Below are 17,396 nucleotides of genomic sequence, written 5' to 3'. Positions count from 1 at the left end.
AATAAATAAATAAATTCCGTTTCGATTGTCCCTTAATTGGAAAAACTCCCCTCCGTGCCCCTTCGCGGGGGCACGGGCCGAAAAAGGAGGTGTGACAACCCCTATTTGACTCAACCAAACCATTATTCCACAAATTCCCCAGACAACAATCTAAGAAATCATGTGCATCTGCCATAGAATCACTATCAAACTTGTGGAGGACCGATCTTCCTGAACCGATCAAACCTCTTCTTCTCCTCCTTAGACATAATAACCTCTACTACTAGCCTAACAACAGCAAGGTGGGGATGACCACCAATTAGTACTACTCTTGGAGTCCGATAAAGAGTAGCAACCTACTCCGGAGTTTGTGTAGCGAGAGTCTGTGCTCCTTCCGCGGCCTAAGAATAAGTCAGTGCCACAATAAGTACTATAATCTATGCCAAACCCTCCACAAGACCAACCAAACAATCAAGATAATTCTGAAGTACTTAGGTAGCAATAAACATCTTTGGGACCTGAGCTGTTACAACTGGCCCACCCTGGGCAAGAACCTGCACCTTAACCAAAGATACCGGTGGCTACTCTAGCAGGGTCTTTAAGTGCAGCACGTGCCCACCGCAACCTCTACCTCGGTCGCGGCTCTCGTGGCCCTAGCCTAGGACGCTGGCTCCTACCAAACTGCTATTGATGAACGTGTTCTCCTCATCTGTGAGAGAATAGAAAAACAAGGATTCAAACTTCGGATTAATAAAGATGCATGAAGAATGAAAGAAAAGGGAAGTTTCCTAACATCCTGTAGCCTCTTAAGATAACTACATATGTCTCTGTAACGATCCAGAAGACTCTAATAGACCTGATCTTGACTCAAGAAACCTATACAACCTAGGATTTTGATACCAAGTTGTCACGATACAAAATCACCCCTTAGACCATGATGGCGCCTAGACGTACTTGCTAAGCAAAGGCAACTCACAATCATAAAACATAATCCAAATTCCTTTAATTAACAATGTCATATTACAAATAAAGACAGAATAGCTCCAAAATAGTGACAAAATCTGATATAGTCATCACATGGCCTAAACATGATCAATGCAGTACAATCCCCCAAGAACTAGGTGGCATGAGCTCACGAGCAACTACAAAAATAGAATAGGTCTGAAAACATAACAAAGTTGTCTCAAATAACAAAAGATACAGGACTGATAAGAGGAAGGGGACTCAGGCACTGCAATATGAATCCACAGAGTGCAGCCTAACCTAAGTCTCTAATGCAACCTCTAAGCTCAATGGGAGGCTCCACTAGCACCAACCTGAGGATCTCCACATAAAGATATGCAGAAGCGTAGTATGAGTACACCATAATCGGTACTCAGTAAGTATCAAGTATAACCTCAAAGAAGTAGTAGCAAGGCTAGATGCATCCGAGCACTTACAATTAGATATAACAACACTACTAGAACACAACGATGAATAATCTCATAAATAACCAAGTATCAAAGATACTAACAGTCAAATAGTATAAAGCAAGCTTTCCAGTACAAAAGTTAATAATAACCCTGCTTGGACATAGTATTTACAGATACCTTGTGCAATCAACAAAGTTGAGGCTCCCAACTAGCATATAAAAATTTTTCATGCAACAATTAGCAGCTAATAAATGCTTCTAAATGAGATAAAGATATCTATGTATGATCAAACTGTTACAAGATCCATGTACCATGATTCACATTTTATGTATCACTATAACCCAATATAAAATCTATGTATCGACCCGATACACAATTCATATATAAACCACTCTCACATGGCACAAAGTATTATGGGTAATCACCTAATTCCGAAGGATGTATCATAATCCAAGAGGAAAGAGGAGCTTAATAGTATCACTTATAATCATTTATCTGTTAATCGTGTCTTGTGTGCCATAATTACATTTCCTCCGCATGATCTTATATTTTGTACCATATTTCCAGTCCGGATTAAGTATTCAATATAATATGTATGCATATGTCCATAAATTATAGATAAAATATGCCCAAGGACGTATTAATAATCATACATATATGTGCTCATTAAACTTCTGCATGACTACAGACTATTAAAATAATTCAACGTGTCAAGAATAATCTCCAATGTCTTCATAAATAATCATAAACATAGACATAATTTCTAATATGAATTGGAGAGCGACGTAGTTATATAAGCCAAGCAAATCAAAAACTCGATGAGCACACAATAAAAAACAAGGCATAAAATACTACAATGCAACCCCGATCATGACATAACCTTGGTAAATGTATATACGCTTGCCACCCTTTATATACAGCACCCCAATACCTAAAACACGTATCAATCAAGTCAAATCCTAGGGGATTTCCTCTTAACAATGTTAGCCAAGAGACTTACATCCGTCCGGTAGGCTAAAATTCACCAAAATAGCAAATCGTCAAAAATCCGATTCCAAACGACTTGAATCTAGTAAAATACAACCCAATAAGGTCAAATAAAGTCTTAGAAATAAATCTAAACGATAAAGTTCAAATCTTTAATCAAATACACAAAGTGAACAATAAAGTCAACCGTGCACGTATCCCGAAATCTAGCAAAACTCAAAAATTTCGAACACCCAATCGAATACGGGTCCAAATATATAAGTTTCATCCAAAATCAACTGCAAATCAGGATTCAAATCCCAGTTATTCACTTTCTAAAAGTTTTGCCAAAACCCCAAAATTCACTTTAAATTCAAGCTTTTAGGTGTAGAAATTCATGAAAAAATATGATATAAAGTAAAATTCAAGTGTAAATTGATTATCTCCAATAATATAGTGAATTTGCTCTTTAAAATCTCCATCTCTTGAAGTCAAGGACTTAAAATATAAAAGAATGGGTAGAATTCCAAAATTATAACAATTAATGTTCTGCCCAAGTATATATATCGCGATCGATGGACCACCTTTGCGATCGTGAAGGCCAAAATCTGCCAAGCTGAGAAATTCTCTTTGCGAACGCGGAGGTAGACCACCTTCCTGACCACAAGCTACCGCGAACGCTTGCCCTGCACGTGATTGCAAAGCAACAGACCTCAGCCCTATGCGAAAACGACCCTACTCTCGCGAACACGAAGAGCAAATCTTTGTCTGCCCAAACATCTTCCTGTCGATCGCGAGCTTCCCTCCGCGATTGCGAAGAAGCACCCTACACCAAAAAACTAGCAGTCCAAAAGTAAGTGGAAATAGTCTGAAACCACTTCAAATTATACTGAGCCCCTAGGACCCTGCCCAATCATGCCAACAAATTTTTATATGAGCTCTACAATTTCACAAATTTATCCAAGGGCTCGAAACACCACGAATAACATCAAAATCAAGAATCGACGGCCAAAAATAATCTTTTGAATTCAAGAACTTCGAACTTGCAACCAATCATCCGATTCAAGCCTAATCAATCCGGATTCCAACAAAACTTTGCAGACAAGTTTCAAATAATATAACGAACCTATTCCAAGCTCCGGAACAACAATCCAAGCCCGATATCATCAAAGTCAACCACCAGTCAAACCTATGAACTCTACAATCTCACAAATTGCCAACTTTCGGTAAATAGAATAAAAACATCCTAGAAACCTCCAAATCCTAATTCGAATATATGCCTATGTCCAAAATCACCATCAAAACCTATTGGAACCATCAAATATCAATCAGGGGTCATTTACACAAAAGTAAAACCTTGGTCAACTCTTACAACTTAAGCTTCCAAAAATGACACTAAATATTCCAAATCAGTCCCGAACCTTTCCGAAACCAAACCAACAATCCCGCAAGTCAGAAACAACAAACAAACATACGGAAAGTATCAAATAGCAGAACGGGGCTCAACTACATAAAATGGCCGGTGTGTCGATCCATTCATCAAATGAACATATCTAACTTTGAAATCCTGCAGACTTCTTTGTCGAATGAAGCATATATACGAGCCTACTCTGAATCTGGAATAGTAGGTAATATGCATTTCTTGTCAACGAGAACGTCAACTCTAGCATAGCGGTAGCACTTTTTTGAAAAGATTAGGTTGTCATGTGAAAGTCTAAAATGAAAAGGTTACGTTTTCATTTGCAAGTCTCTTTCAATAAATGTTTAAAATACTACTTTTTACATTGAACACTATGTTTTATCGTAGCATTAGAACAGACAGATGCTTCAGAAGTATGAAGAGCATCTTTGTCCCTTTGACTTCTTCAGGTTATGCAGCTGAATTTCACTGTCTAAAGGATTATTAAAGTTAATTGTTACATTTCGCATTTTTGTACGTTAAAAGTTTGTCTTCAGTTAATTAACGTAGATTCGGAAATGCGATCATCTTGACGCTGACGTACTTACGCTATTTATAACAAGCGATAAATAAGTGTTATGAAGGATAAAGGAGTACACGGATTAAAGAAAACGAGTTTCGTTGAAAGTGGCCAATTTGAAATAAAATACGGGTCGAGCGATAATACCCGATAAATATGAACTAGTACATATGACCACGGTAGTATAATATATAAAGTATATATGAAGTATTTTAAAAATAAATAGAATTTTAAGTAATTTGTGGTAATTTTTAAATTATGCGGGTAATTGATTAATTACCGAATAACAGAACATTATACAATTAACTAATAAGTCGATAAATAATTAATAAATTAATCCCCCTTCTAGCCACAAACTTAAAAAATGACTAAGTAGTCATAATTCTAGGTGGCTACCTAGGAATAACTTAATCATGACTTAAAGTCAAGTCTTAGAAAGACTTGTGAAAACTTATCCAAGTTTAGCTTCATTTAGTGCCTTAGCTTCAATTCATTTTTTTTGGCTTGAAATCAAAAACTTGGAAAATAGAAATTATATTCGTCCAAACTCTTAGCCCAAAAATTTCAATTGAAATTTCAAAGAGCGACAACAAATTTCGTTTCAATCCAAGCATAGCTTTTGTTCATATTTCGCAGGAGCAGAAAGTTCATTTCGTTCAAATAATTCAAGGAACAAGTATGTTAAGGCCCTTCCTTCTTTGTTTTGGCATGATTAAAATTATACTGAAGAAATGAGCAAACACACAGTTTTCATAAATTACTCTATTCATAGAAATGGTATGGGTATCTATATTCTTGATTCCCCATGAGAATTATTATTATCTTCTGTTCATGGGTCTTAGAATAATACGCAGTTGGAAAAGTTTATCCGGAAGGAATATTGAAATTATTACATACTTTTCATACATTTCACACATGTGCATTGACCCATGACCAGATGATATATATATATGGGTATGACGTGACTCAGTTCTATCTTTGTACAATTATATTTCTATTAGAGGTCTGTAGAAGTATGTCTAGTTGGGTTGTATGTGGCCTTGTCGGCTTTTAGTTTTGGATGTATAGTTGTCTATAGCAGCCTTGCCGGCTCGCCCACTATATTCTGCCTGTATACGTACATATGCCTTGAAGGCAAGTTTCCGTCTTGCATATTATTTTCGTAATTCTGTAGATGTTATTCAGGTGCATACCTTAGACGCATGGTTAAGGGTGTTTGACATGTAGGACTTAGGCACCCGTCGCGGCCCATTGGTTTGGGTCGTGACAAAAGTGGTATCAGAGCAGTTCTGTCCAAGGGTTATCTACAAACCATGTCTAGTAGAGTCTCTTTTATGGGTGTGTCGTGCATAACACTTATAAATAGGAGGCTACAGGACATATATGATGTTATCCTCTCTTTTTATCTCACATCGTGCGATACAAAAATTCATGTTCCAAACGATATGTTATATTTTCAGCAATGACTCCAAACGGTATGACTGCCCAGAAAGGAAAGTCCGTGGCCGGTGAGACTACTAGTCAAGGGCCACGAGTTACCAGGGCTCAAGGAGAATCTTATGGTGAGGTCCCATCTCGGACTTCACATACCCCGCCCTTTCCAGAAGAGCTCCAAGGGGCACCAGCTCTAGCGCCCGCCCCTGTACGTTTAGCACCTCAACCGAATGCACCGGGTCAGGAGATGAGAGATGCTATTCAGTTATTGACCCGATTAGTAACCCCACAGGCTCGGCGTCAGAAAGTAGGTATTGGTCACGCAAATAGGTCCGTAAGTATGAGGGTTTGTGACTTTATTAATTTAGAACCTCAGGTATTCACTAGAGCAGATCCAAACGAGGACCCACGGGTATTTATTGATAGAGTGCAAAGGACGTTACGGGTAATGAAGGCCACTGCGACTGAGTCAGTTGAGCCAACTTCCTATAGACTCCGAGATGTTGCAGTTAATTGGTATGACTCTTGGGAATTATCCAGAGGTGAGGATGCCCCTCCAGCGGTATGGCAGGAGTTTACAGAAGCATTTCTTCGTCAATATCTACCACCATAGCTTAGGCGAGCCAGAGTTGATAGGTTCTTGACCCTTCGGCAGGGTAACATGAGTGTTTGGGAGTACAGCCTTTAGTTGATTTGTTGGCTAGGCATGCTCCCACTTTCGTATCTAAGATAGAGGATCGGGTTCACCGGTTCATGACGGGATTAAAGCCTCACTTGCTTAACGATTGAATGTCGGTCTCACTTTAGCCAGACATGGATATTTCTCGTATTTAGGCATACGCTCAGGCTTTAGAGGAGCGTAAACAGAAACAGAGGGCCGATCGTGAGCATGATAGGGCCCAGAATAAGAGAGCGAGGTCTTCGGGTCCTTCTGGTGAGTTTCGAGGTAGTCAGAGGCAGCAGTACTCGAGGTATCCATCCCATGCATCAGTTAGTGCGCCCCCTCAGTTTGGCAGTAAGAGATTTGATCAGTCTACATATTCAGGGTCTAGTCAGAATTTCAAGGCCTCAGGTTCTCAGTATAGGGGTGAGTCAAATCAGATGAGGCCACCGCCATGATGTACTCAATGTGGTAAGCAGTATACCGGAGAGTGCCGTATGGGGTTAGGTGTTTGTTATACTTGTGGTTATTTGGGCCACGTTATGAGGGATTGCCCGATGAGAGGTGATGCAAGCATAGCTCAGCCATCGGGACCTTCAGCTGGTTCCTCATCATCAGTATGCCCTCCTGGGAAAAGTCCCCAAGCACCAATGAGTCGTGGTAGAGGCAGAGGTAGAGCATCTAGCCCAAGCAGTCCTCAAAATCGCATTTATGTGTTGGCAGGACGACAAGACCAGGAGTCATCGCCTGATGTTGTTACAGGTATTTTATCAGTCTCCTCATATGATGTATATGTACTGATTGATCCAGGTTCCACCTTATCATACGTTACTCCGTTGGTTGCTAGTAAGTTTAAAATAAAACCTGAATTGGTTAAACCTTTTGAGGTGGCTACAACTGCTGGAGACTCGGTGATAGCTAAGAAAGTATATAGGGGTTGTATAATAGTAGTTCATGGTCGACCTACCGTAGTAGACTTAATCGAGTTAGATATGGTAGAATTTGATATTATAATAGGTATGAATTGGTTGGCTTCTTGTCATGCCAACGTTGATTGTAGATCAAAGATAGTCCGATTTCAATTTCCAGGGGAGCCTGTTTTGGAGTGGAAAGGTAATACAACATTGCTAAGAGGAAGATTCATTTCCTATCTAAAGGCAAGAAAGATGATCAGAAAGGGTTGTACTTATCACTTAGTTCGGGTTCAGGATGTGGAAGTGGAGTCACCAACCATTCAGTCCATCCTTGTGGTGAATGAGTTTCCCGATGTTTTCCCTAATGAGCTTCCTAGTCTCCTGCCAGAGCGAGAAATTGAGTTTGCCATTGACCTACTACCGTATACTCATCCAATATCTATTCCCCCCAATAGAATGGCCCCCGCAGAGATGAAAGAGTTAAAGGAACAACTAAGGGACTTTCTTGAAAAAGATTTTATCAGACCTAGTACGTCATTGCGGGGAGCATCTGTGTTGTTTGTGAGAAAGAAAGATGGTCCCTTACAAATGTGTATTGATTATAGGAAACTGAATGAGGTGACGATCAAGAATAAGCACCCGATCCCGAGAATTGATAATCTATTTGATTAACTACAAGGCGACAAATGTTTTTCTAAGATAGACTTGAGGTCTAGGTACCATCAAGTAAGGTTTAAGGATGAAGATATTCCGAAGACAGCATTCAGGACTAGATATGGGCACTTTGTGTTTCGAGTTATGTCGTTCAGTCTGACCAATGCCCCATAAGTATTCATGGATTTGATGAACCGTGTGTTCAGGACTTTTTTTAAATCTATTCGTAATTGTATTTATCGACAATATATTGGTGTATTCTCGTTTAGAGGATGAGCATGCTGATCATCTGCGTACTGTGCTCAGAATTCTACAAGAAGGGAACTTGTATGCAAAATTTTCTAAATATGAATTCTGGTTGAATTCTGTAGCTTTTCATGGGCATGTCATTTTGGGTGAAGGCATCCGGGTGGATAAACAAAAGATTGAGGAAGTAAAGACTTGGCCTAGACCCACAACACCGATGGAGGTTCGTAGATTTCTTGGTTTGGCAGGTTATTACAGAAGATTCGTGGAAGGATTTTCTTGCCTTTCAGCACCGTTGACAAATTTAACTCTTAAGGGAGCAAAGTTTTAATGGACTAATGCTTGCGAATGGAGTTTCCAGGCATTAAATGACAGATTAACGTCAGTACCGGTTCTAACGCTTCCAGAAGGGACCGATTGTTATGTGATCTACTGTGACACTTCAGGCGTTGGATTGGGTTGTGTGCTGATGCAACATGGTAAAGTTGTGGCTTATGCTTCTAGATAACTAAGAAAGCACAGGAAGAACTACCCAACCCACGACTTAGAGTTAGCCGCATTGATTCATCCACTAAAGATGTGGAGGCACTACTTGTATGGCATTCATGTTGATATCTATACGGATCATAAGAGACTCCAGTACATCTTCAAGCAAAAGGAATTGAATCTACGTCAAAGGAGATTGTTGGAGCTACTAAAAGACTATGACATTGATATTTTATACCATACGGGGAAGGTGAACGTAGTAGCCGACGCCCTCAGCCGTAGATCTATGGGTAGCCTATCGCATTTACGGTCAGGAAAGAGGGAATAGCCCATGAGGTTCATCAGCTAACTAGTTTTGGAGTTCGGATACTGGACTCAGTTGATATTGGAACTACTATTCAGGATACGACAACATCCTCTTTAGTAACTGAAGTAAAGGAACGCTAGTACGAGGAAACTGTCCTAGTTAATTATAAGGATACCACTCTTCGGAAGGAGAAGACATCATTTGAAATTGCAGAAGATGGGGTCCTCAGATATCAAGGGCGATTATGTGTGCCTAATGTTGCAGGTCTGCGTCGGCAGGTTATGGGAGAAACTCACTATTCTCATTATTCTATTCATCTAGGAGCGACAAAGATGTATCATGACATCAGGGAAGTATATTGGTGGGACGGAATGAAAAGGGATATAGCAGAATTTGTTGCTCAGTGTTCTAACTGTCAGCAGGTTAAGATTGAACATCAAAAACCTGGTGGATTATTGCAGGCTATGGAGATTTTGACTTAGAAATGGGAAGTAATCAATATGGACTACATTGTAGGCTTACCTCGTACCCAGCGTAAGTTTGATTTGATATGGGTGATTGTTGATAGGCTTACAAAGTCAGCCCATTTTCTGCCTGTTAGGACTACATATTCCTCAGAAGATTATGCAAGGCTTTATATCAAGGAGATAGTACGACTGCATGGTGTCCCTGTATCTATTATCTCGGATAGAGGAGCTCAATTTACAGCTAACTTTTGGAGGTCCTTCCAAAAGGGATTGGGGACTCAAGTAAGTTTTAGTACATCATCTCATCCCCAGAAAGACGGACAGGCTGAGCGTTCTATTCATACACTGGAGGATATGCTACGAGCTTGTGCAATAGACTTCAAAAGTAGTTGGGATGATCATCTGCCACTTATTGAGTTCGCATAAAATAATAGCTACCATTCCAGTATTCAGATGGCTCCATATGAGGCTCTTTACGGACGGAAGTGTAGATCGCCTATAGGGTAGTTCAATGTTAGAGAATCTGAATTACTTGGGCCAGACCTGGTTCAGTAGGCCATAGAAAAAATAAAGCTTATCCGGGTTCCACTATTGACAGCTTAGAGCTGTCAAAAGTCATATTCTGACATACGGCGACGAGATTTAGAGTTCGGGGTTGATGACTGGGTATTCTTAAAGGTGTCACCTTATGAAGGGTATGATGAGGTTTAGCAAGAAAGACAAACTTAGCTCACGGTATATTGGGCCTCATAGGATCATTCGGAGATTGGGCCGAGTAGCTTATGAGTTAGAATTGCCCTTGTAATTGGAGTCTGTCCATCTGGTTTTTCATGTATCTATGTTATGGAAGTATATTGGAGATCCTACCTGAGTGGTGCTCACGAGTGATGTACCGATTACAGAGACTTATCATACGAGGAAATTCCGGTTGTCATCCTAGACCGACAAATCCACAAGCTGTGAAATAATGAGGTAGCCTCCGTGAAAGTACTTTGGATAAACAACAATGTGGAAGAAATAACTTGGGAGGCCGAGGAAAACATGAAGATATCCCTACTTATTTCCTCCTCCAGAGAAGGGGCCGACTGAGACGTCATAATCTTAAGGTACGAGTATAAATTCTTTTGTTGGTTATTGTCGTTGGTCATGTGAGACCATTGTCGCTATTCATAATTATGGTCCTGTGTGGCATTGGATTATTAAGCTTCTACAGGGGGAGTTGGTAGTAGTGTTGTTACAAATGCGACCCTGCTAAAGTTATATGGATCACGGGGAGTTGAACATTCGAGGACGAATGTTTCTAAGGGGGGAAGGATGTTACATCTCGCGTTTTCGTACGTTAAAAGTTTCATCTTCAGTTAATTAACGTAGACTCGGAGATGAGATCATCTTGATGCTAACAAACTTACGCTAGTTATAACAAGCGATAAATAAGTGTTATGAAGGATAAAGGGGTACACGGATTAAAAAAAATATTTCGTTGAAAGTGGTCAATTTGGAATAAAATACGGGTCGAGCTATAATACCCGATAAATATGAACTAGTACCATGCAAGGTACTATATGACCATGATAGTATAATATATAAAGTATTTTAAAAATAAATAGAATTTTAAGTAATTTGTGGTAATTTTTAAATTATGCAGGTAATTGATTAATTACCGAATAACAGGACATTATAAAATTAACTAATAAGTGGATAAATAATTAATAAATAGCCACAAACTTAGAAAATGACTAAATAATCATAATTCTAGATGGCTACCTAGGAATAACTTAATCATGACTTAAAGTCAAGTCTTTGAAAGACTGTGAAAACTTATCCAAACTGCCTTTAGCTTCATTTAGTGCCTTAAGCTTCAATTCATTTTTTTGGCTTGAAATCAAAAACTTGGAAAACAAAAATCATATTCGTCCAAACTCTTAGCCCAAAATCTTCAATTGAAATTTCAAAGAGCAACAACAAATTTCGTTTCAATCCAAGCATAGCTTTTGTTCATATTTCGCAGGAGTAGAAAGCTTCATTTCGTTCAAATAATTCAAGGAACAAGTATGTTAAGACCCTCCCTTCTTTCTTTTGGCATGATCAAAATTACACTGAAGAAATGAGCAAACACACAGTTTTCATAAATTACTCTATTCATTGAAATAGTATGGATATCTATATTTTTGATTCCCCATGAGAATTATTATTATCTTCTGCTCATGGGTCTCAGAATAATACGCAGTTGGAAAAGTTTATCCGAAAGGAATATTGAAATTATTACGTATTTTTCATGCAGTTCACACATGTGCATTGACCCATGACCTGATGGCGTTATATACACGTATATGTATATTATATGTATATGGGATATGGGAAAAGGTTATGGCGTTATATACGCACCGCCACCTGATCAGCTGGTATATGTTGATGATATTGCCCACAGTGGCCGAGATAATATGATGGGATGCCCTCAGTGGCTTGATGATATTATGTACACCCATACCAATGCATGGCACGACATTTATATGCACGTGCATGACATTATAAACGTTTCAGAATTTACAAAGTTATTCAGATTTAAAGATATGTTTCCTTATTCCATGTTTCATCTATGTCTTTTACGTACTAATTTTCATGCGTTACATACTCAGTACATTTTTCGTACTGACGCCCTATTTCACGGGGCCTGCGTTTCATGCCCGTAGGTGCAGGTTGGCAAGCTGACGGTCCCCCTTTGTAGGATCCCTAATCAGTGAGAGTTGGCGTGCTCCACTTAATCCGCAGCTGCTTTAATTTTGGTACGATACATTTGTATATATATATAGGTATAACGTGGCTCAGTCTCGTCTTTGTACAGTTAGGTTTCTATTAGAGGTCTGTAGACAGTATGTCTAGTTGGATTGTATGTGGCCTTGTCGGGTTTCAGTTTTGGATGTATAGTTATCTATAGCAGCCTTGCCGGCTCGCCTACTTAATTCTGCATGTATACGTACATATGCCTTGAAAGCAGGTTTCCGTCTTGCATGTTATTTTCGTAATTCGGCAGATGTTATTCAGGTTCATATCTTAGACGCATACTTAGGGGTGTTTGACAGGTAGGATGCAGAGATCCGTCGCAGTCCATCGATTTGGATCGTAACATTAATATTCTTATTTATATTTTTATTGTTGTAGTATATATTTTTCTGTCTTCTTTTCTGGTTAAAAGCGATTCCAATTTGTTTTCTTTGTCTTGGAACTGCTAAACAAAATAAAAGACGGTCAAAAAGAACTTTAGAGAAAAAAAGACCCAACTTAGCACTAACAGCCTTGTTTGTCTTCCCTCTTGAATGTCAAAGTATCTTAGTCTTACCTTGAGACAAAGGGCAGTCTCACAAATTACTAAGTCCATGGATTTATAGCGTGACGCAAACTTATGCCATCCTACGTAAACTTGGCAAAGTCTTCGTTCTGCTTTGTCTCCGTGAGTGGGTAGATGACATGGAAAGAAGGTAGGTAACTCGGTAAAATTAATCGGACGCACAGTAATATAAATGTCTAAAATTATTTATACTGTCCGTGAGATAATTAATTCGCAGCATAGTACTGATTAAGACACAAATGTGCAATCAATCTAGAATTAGAGTTTAAGAAATCGTACCGTTCAACTCCAATGTTTCAGCGATAGCAACCGATGATTAATTAGCCTGGGACCAACTTCCACGATCCACTAGCTATGCGCTCTTACAACCCGGAGAACTTGACTGATGAGATGTCAACCGTTACCACGTATTCAAGAGGCAGAATACACTAGAGTTTTCTAATAGCTAGGTAAAGCGGGGTTGGCCTATATTTATAAAGAGTGTCTACCCATCACAAGCCAATTGTTATTGGATCTCACTTATCCACATACATAGTATATAATATTGGGCCTTTAATTTATCCACCACTTGAGCCACGTCACTATCCTTTCAGGTTATAATCATTTAACGTAAGTTCAAATTCCAACATTCTCCCACTTGGACTAACGTCAACTGAGGACAAGAATTTTTTTTAAAAAACTTTTGTGTTTTGAGATTTTTTTTAAAACAAGATTTTGGCTCTATAGTGACCACACTACTCACATAGTCAAGGATAGAATGAAACATATAATAATCCATCTAGTCTCAATGCAACACACTAACAATGAATAATAGCACGCATCACAATATTTCAAGGCACTACAAGAAATTCGACAAAATCCGACTGAGCCATACCTATCAACGTTGGTCGGTCAACAAAAGCGACCAAAGAATATTTTATATATTTTTTAAATTACATACAGACCGAAATCGGTCGATAATGTGGACTCATAGTTTTAAATTTTTTTAATTATATTATTATTTAAAATTTATAGTTGACTTTACCGACCAACTTTAGTAACTATGAAAATTTCTAGAAAATAACCGACCAACTTCGGTCAGTTCATAGGTCAAACATGGTCAATTTTTTTAATCACATTAAAATTTACTATCTAAATAATATAAATATAATTCGTTAACAATTTATTTTGTAATACAAATAATGAATGCATTAACATATAATATAATAGGCTATATATAGTTAAAGAAGTACAACGAAGTATATATATATATAGAGAGAGAGAGAGAGAGAGAAAGAGAGAGAGAGAGAGACGCATATGAGAACACGAAGCACTAGGGTCACAAACTCGTGTTCTTTTGGGGATAGACTTGTGAAGAAGTAATAATATAATTATTATATATAATTGATCATCATCAAATATCTCTATTTGTAAATTGATTCATTGACTTATAACTTACTTAGTGTCACGACCCAAAATTCTAACTTGTCGAGATGGCGCCTATCGTGATACTAGGTAAGCCGACACCATTCAAAAACACTTTGATATTTCATTAGAAGGTAAGTCAAAGCTTTTTCATAACAGAAATTCTATAAAAGAGTTAAAGTCAAAATAAAAATGCGAAAAAGGTATCCCGACATCGGGGTGTCACTAAATCATGAGTATCTACAACCAGTCTAGAATTCAAAGTTTACAATAGTCTGCCAAGTGCCAAAAACATAAAGAAAGATAAAAAGGAAGGAGAGACAAGGACTACGGACGCTGCCAACTGCCTCGTATGTCCCCGATAGACGATCGTGCATGAACTCAATGACCTCCGCAGCCGGTCTCACCTTAATCTGCACACAAGGTGCAGGGAGTAACGTGAGTACTTCCAACTTAGTAAGTAACAGAAACAAATAAGGAACTGAGAAGCAGTGATGAGCTATGCAAATACAGTTTATTTCAGTAAATTTCAACAAAGAATAGGCATGATTTCAAATCTAGCAGTTTAAGTCAAATCAATCCGTGCTCAAGTAAACCAGATATCAAGTCTTTCTAGTAGTTGCACAACAAGTACAAATAACAGCTAAGTGAAACAATAATTAAAAGCAAGTATAGCCTCTCAAGACAACAGTCACTCAGCTCATCTTAACAGCTCAATCACTCATCTCTCAGCCCTTAGTACTCACACTCAATAGGTACCGGCGCTCACTGGGGGTGTGCAGACTCCAGTGGGTCTCCTTTAGCCCAAGCGCTATAATCTGTACGGACAACTCACATTCTATAATATCAAATCAAGATTTACACGGACAACTCACATGTTGCACAGACAACTCACGTGCTTTAATATCAATAACTCACCACTTGGCCCAAAGCCTCACTCAGTCACCAACTTCCCTAGTCTATCGAGCTCTCATAAATCATATAAAACAGCCCAAACAGAGATAATAACATGTATAAACAATGATCTGTAAGGGACGCAAGCATAATAAGCAAGAAAAGATATGAATGAGTACGAAATAGCAATTAATGATTAATTCAGCAAGTACACGACCTCTACGAGTCCCAACAAGGATATTATAAGGCCAAAAACATGATTTCTAACATGAAGTACGGTCAATTTCCATGAAATAGAGGGGACATGTAGCAAATTGTAAACTATTCGATTCAACTGTCTCACGAGACGGACCAAGTCACATTCTCATTAGGTGCACGCCAACACACCCGTCATCTAGCATGTGTGTCACCTCCAAAATAGTTACACGACACAAATCTGAGGTTTCATAACCTCATGACGAAATTTATTACTGTTACTTACCTCAACCCGAACAAATCCTTACTCCAAAATTCCCTTGCCCTATGAGTCGGACTCCAAACGTCCTGAATCTAGCCACAAGTAATACATTACAATCAGTATAGGCTAAAGGGATCAATTCCCCAAGAAATCAACCGAAATAATGTTAAAATCCGAAATCGACTCAAACCTAGCCCACATGCCCACGTCTCGAAATCCGAGAAAAGTCACAAAACTCGAAAGCCCATTCACTCATGATTCTAACTATACTAAATTCATCAAAATCTGATATCATTTGCCCCTCCAAATACCCGAAATCCACTCTCCAATTCTCAAGCCCTAATCTCCCAAAATTAACCTCAACACCACACAATCTAGGTGGGAAAATAAATGGGGAAACAACATTTATGATCAAAATCGAGCACAAGAAGCTTACCTCAGAATTCCCCTAAAAATTCCTTTTCAAAATCGCCTAAGCCCGAGTCCAAAATGTTAAAAATGGTGAAAAATCTCGAAGTCCCATTTTTATATGTTCTGCCTAGATGTTTCGTACATGTGGCTGAATTTCTGCATCTATGGAGAATCACTTAAAAAACAGCCCACGCTCCTTCGACTAAGGATCCACATCTGTGCCGATTGCAGGTGTGGAATTAACATCGCACTTGCGAACAAAACACGCACCTGTGCACAACTCCCCGCTTCTGCGACCATCGCAGGTACGCCAAATCCTTCTTACCTCCGAACTCTTCACATCCTTCTCTCTTTCGCTTCTATGCCCTACTACCCGCTTCTGCGGGCTCGCATGTGTGGGGACCACTCCGCAGATCTGATTACACTAGAAGCAACACACTTCAGCCATCCTTCAACATCTAACTTTAAGTCCTTTACTCACCCGAAATCTTCCCGAGGCCCTCGGGACCTCAACCAAACATGCCAACAAGTCCAATAACCCTATAAGAACTTAGTTGAACCTTCAAATCATTCAAAACAACACCAAAATAACAAATTACCCTCAAATTCTCGCCTAAGAACTTCTAAACTTCTAAATTCCGCAAACGATGCTGAAACCTATCAAACCACCTCCGAATGACATCAAATTTGGTACACAAGTTAGAAATGACATCGCAAACCTAATTCAACTCTCATAAACCCAATCCGACACCGGTATCAAAATTTCTGCTGCCGACCAAAATCGCCAAAATTCCAACTTTCTCCATTTCAAGTTGAATTCTACCACGGGCCTCCGAATAACATTTCAGACGCGCTCCTAAGTCCAAACTCACCTAACAGATCTAATAGAACAATAAAATACAAATAGGAGGTCGTCACACATAAGTCATCATCCAGAAAACTTTTCCAACTTAAGTTTTCAATTAAAAGACTAAGTGTGTCAATTAACATCGAAACCACTCTACACCCGAACCAACTAACTCGGTACATAATAATATAGATGAAGAACACAGAAAGAATCAAGAAATGGGGGAACGGGGCTACAACTCTTGAAATGACCGGCCGGGTCATTACATCCTCCCTCTCTTAAACAAACGTTCATCCTCGAACGGGTTTAGAAACATACCTGCAGCCTCAAATAGGTGTAGTTATCTGCTCCGCATCTCCCTCCCGGTCTCCTATGTAGGCTCCTCTACCGGATGACCTGTCCACTGTACCTTTACTGAAGCTATATCATTTGACCTCAACTTTCAAATCTGACGCCCCAAAATACCCACCGGCTACACATCATAAGTCGAATCACCATCCAACTAAATCGTGCTGAAATCCAAAACATGAGA

The sequence above is a fragment of the Nicotiana tabacum genome, chromosome 1 (genome assembly GCF_000715075.1).
Source record: "Nicotiana tabacum cultivar K326 chromosome 1, ASM71507v2, whole genome shotgun sequence".
NCBI lineage: Eukaryota > Viridiplantae > Streptophyta > Magnoliopsida > Solanales > Solanaceae > Nicotiana > Nicotiana tabacum.
This window is presented reverse-complemented; position numbering follows the sequence as displayed.